Source organism: Pteropus alecto, unplaced genomic scaffold, assembly GCF_000325575.1.
Source record: "Pteropus alecto unplaced genomic scaffold, ASM32557v1 scaffold41, whole genome shotgun sequence".
NCBI classification, from domain to species: domain Eukaryota; kingdom Metazoa; phylum Chordata; class Mammalia; order Chiroptera; family Pteropodidae; genus Pteropus; species Pteropus alecto.
This window is the reverse complement of record NW_006430464.1, coordinates 332,601-336,034: the sequence shown is the minus strand read 5'-3', so window position 1 is coordinate 336,034 and position 3,434 is coordinate 332,601. Positions and strand designations below refer to the sequence as shown.

General features: G+C 57.1%; 1 protein-coding gene across 1 annotated transcript in view; it reads right to left on the bottom strand.

Moving 5' to 3' along the window:
* Positions 1-3,434, bottom strand: part of HAS1 (hyaluronan synthase 1) — a 14,448-nt gene that overhangs the window by 10,496 nt on the left and 518 nt on the right. The gene's annotated exons all lie outside the window — the stretch shown is intronic.

The following is a 3,434-nucleotide window of genomic DNA, read 5'->3' as shown; positions in this document are numbered from 1 at the left end:
TGTTTGGATCTCCACTACGCTAAGTCAGGGTTTGGATCTTTCTAGATATCTGTTTGTGTGTGTGTCTCTGTGTGTGTGTGTCTCTGTGTGTGTGTGTGTGTCTGTGTGTGTCTGTGTGTGTGTGTCTGTGTCTGTGTGTCTGTGTGTCTGTGTGTGCGCCAGGGGCTGCAGAGGGGGCTGGGGCACTGGGATTTGTCTCCCCAGGGGCTCCGGGGTAAGCTCAGAGTTGTTGGTCAGCTGCCCCCAGGTCAGCTTCCAAAGGAGCCAGGGGCCTCTCTCCGAGACCCAAGAGATGAGGGCCCTGGGCGTCTGAACTCCCAGCCCCTCAGAACCAGGGGACTCGGGTGATAAATGTCATTGTGCCGAAAAACCTCTGTATGTGATTCCTTCTCTGCTCCTCTCACTGTGAGCTGACATCCGTCTCTCTCCTTGTGCCTGTGACCGATTCTTTATCCCCATCCATTCCCACGTCCTCCCGGCCTCTGTTCCCCGAGTCTGGCCCTTGTCTCTGTCTCCCTGCCCTCTCTCTCTGTCCACCTGTCTGTCCGGTTCTCTTTCTCTGTGTGTTCCCGTCTCTCTCCCTTTGCATTTCCACCTGCTTCCATCTGGGTTTGTTTCTGCGTAGCTAAATGTCTGACTCTCTGATTCTGTCCTTCCTTCTTTCCGAGTGCCTCTCCCTTACCTTCTCATCTGGGTTTGTTTCTGCGTAGCTAAATGTCTGACTCTTGGTGCTCCTGAGTTTCTTATTCCGTCCTTCCTTCTTTCCGAGTGTCCCTCCCTTACCTTCTCATCATAGTGTATAATTAGTGTAATAAGCCAAGTGTTTGTAAGATGTGTATATTCTCTCTCTCTCTCTCCTTTCTCTCTCTCTCTCAATCTCTCTCTCTCTCTCTCTCTGTGTTTGTCCCTCTCTATATATTTTTATCTCTTACTCTCTGAATAACTGTATCTCTATCTCTTTTTCTTTTCTGTCCCCCAGTTTTTGTTTCTCTCCGTTCTTCTCAGTGGCTGCTTGTTTCTCCTTTCCCTGCCTGTATCTATCTATCGATCGATCGATTGATCCATCGAGCTCGGCCTCTATCCACCCTCCATCTCTCCGCATCTCCGTGTATCTCTTTCTGAGGTGCTTTCCCTGTATGTGTTTCTCTGGCTCTGACTCACTCTCTCTCTCTCTCTCCTTCACTGTTGCTCTGTTTTTCTGTCTCTAAGTCCTTTCTGCCTGCTGTTCCATCGTGTCCAGCCTGTCCTGGAGCTGTACCCCACAAGGTGCCAAGCCCTCGTTTCCTGGGTTTCCCTGGAAGGCAGGATGTGGGCGGGGACGGGGGCAGTACCCGGTTGGGCCTTTGCCTGAGCCTGGCCGTCAGGGGGGAGCAGGCCAGTTCAGGGCCCAGCGGAGGGGAGCCGGCCCACAGCACCAGAGGCAGGGCGTGCCCGTGCTGACGCGGGTGCCGGGAGCCTGGGCCGCCGCCTGGTGTCTGGCTATGTCAGGATGATGGGTCCTCCGGTGGGAGCTGAGCCCGGAGCAGGCGGGGAGGGTGATTCCTCTACCCCGGGGTGGGGGTGGGGGCAGCCCAGGCTCCACTCAGAAACTGGGTATTTGGCTGTCCAGCCCCCACCCCCACCCTGCCAGGGTGGAGCAGCTGTATAAAACCAGATGTTTCTAAAACCAGAACGTAGATGAGTGTGGAGGGACCAGGACTTTAAACCCCAACAGTTTCTTTCTCTAGGATCCAAGAGTCCAGGCCCCTACCTCCTCACCCCTCAGACCCGGGGGTCCGGGCCCCCAGCCCCTCCTTTATACCAGGAGTCCAGTCTCCCAGAATCCCTTGCAGGAAGTGCTAACCGAAGCTGGAAGCAGCCAGGACAGAGTTGAAAGCCAAGGACAGATGAAACTGGGCCCTTCCCCAAGAGACAGACTACTCATGGCAGGACCACCTCCTGCTCTGCTTGCTCACAGCCGTCTCTCTCCCAGAACCCTCCTCCACTCCCCTGGGGGGCTAACCTCCCATCCCCGACCCGAGGCCTTCCAAATGGCCCTTCCAAGACTTCTGCCATCATCAGAAAACCTCAGAGTGTGGTCTCCAGACCAGCAGGGCAGGAGTGAAGAGTGGGGAGATGATAAGGCAGACATGGAGGAGAGGCAGAGGAGAGAACATTCTTTTACTGCAGGAATATCTGCCCTGCTGGCCGGCCAGGCCCTCAGCTGGGCGATGCCCGGCACCCAGATGACTCAAACCCGGGCCCTTCGGGAGGTGTTAGTCTGATGGAGGAGACAGCTGTATAAACAGAGGGCCACAGGCCAGTTCGAGGATGCAGCAACCCAGCCAGAGACTCCCGGAGGGCTTCCTGGAGGAGGCGATGTGCAGGCGTTAGCCAGGTGGAGGTGGGGCTGGAGGTTGGACGGCGGAGTGGGCGGAGCATCCAAGGCCCGGAGTGTCCTGATCAGTCAGTCAGGCATGGGCAGGTGGAAGCCGTCGTGGAAGCGTAAGTGACAAAACCCGGAGGCGGATGACTATATAGCCCCTCCTCCCGCCCCGGGTGCAGGATTTCGAATGCCAGATTCAGATCAGGGCTTTGTCCTGGGGGGCGCTAGGGAGCCCTGAGAGCAGGAGAGGGTCAGGGGCAGCTCTGGGCACCAGCGAGGGACGCGCTGGGCAGACGGAGGGCGTCCGGCCAGGTATCTGGGTGGCAGGTCCCATGGGGTCGTCTGTCGGTGAGCATGCAGGCGGGAGCTGCGTGCCTGGGGGCGCGCTCGGGGTGAGGCCCGCGGAGTGAGGCTGGGCAGAGGCCCAAGCGACAACCCCGAGGAGCCAGGAGCCCCGGAGATGGGCGGCAGACAGGGCAGGAGGACTCAGCCTGTCACCAAGCTGTTCTCATTTCGGGGAAGGACTGGCTCCATGACCGCTCGCCTCCGGGGGGCGAGGGAGAGCAAGAGGCCCGGAGAAGTTAAGGAAGGTTGTGTTTCATCCAATGCTTGAGTCCAGGCGAGGATTTCTCTGCCAGGTGCCCTGGGGAACCCGGAAGCACTTCGGGGGAATCTAGATAGAGTGACAGAGTTGGGCAGGGAGGGGCTGCCTCACCTGACCCCCCTGTTGAATAAGAAAATCTGCCCCAGCGGGGACCCCTAATCTCCTCTATCCCCTTCTACTTTTTCTTTTTTCTGTAGCATTTATAGCCTTCCTACAAGTGACAGAGTTGGGCAGGGAGGGGCTGCCTCACCTACGTAAGATACGACTTACCCATTTATTATCTTTTTTGTATAATGTGCTTGTCTCTTGCTACAATGCGCGCTCTCCCCCAGGGACCCAGGCAGCCGTCTCTGCTTGTTTTGTTCATGACTCTGTTTCCTCGGGGTCTGGACTGGTGCCTGGTAGACAGCAGGTGCTTAATGCATAGGTGTCGAATGAATGAGTGAGGTCGGGAAGTAGAGAGGG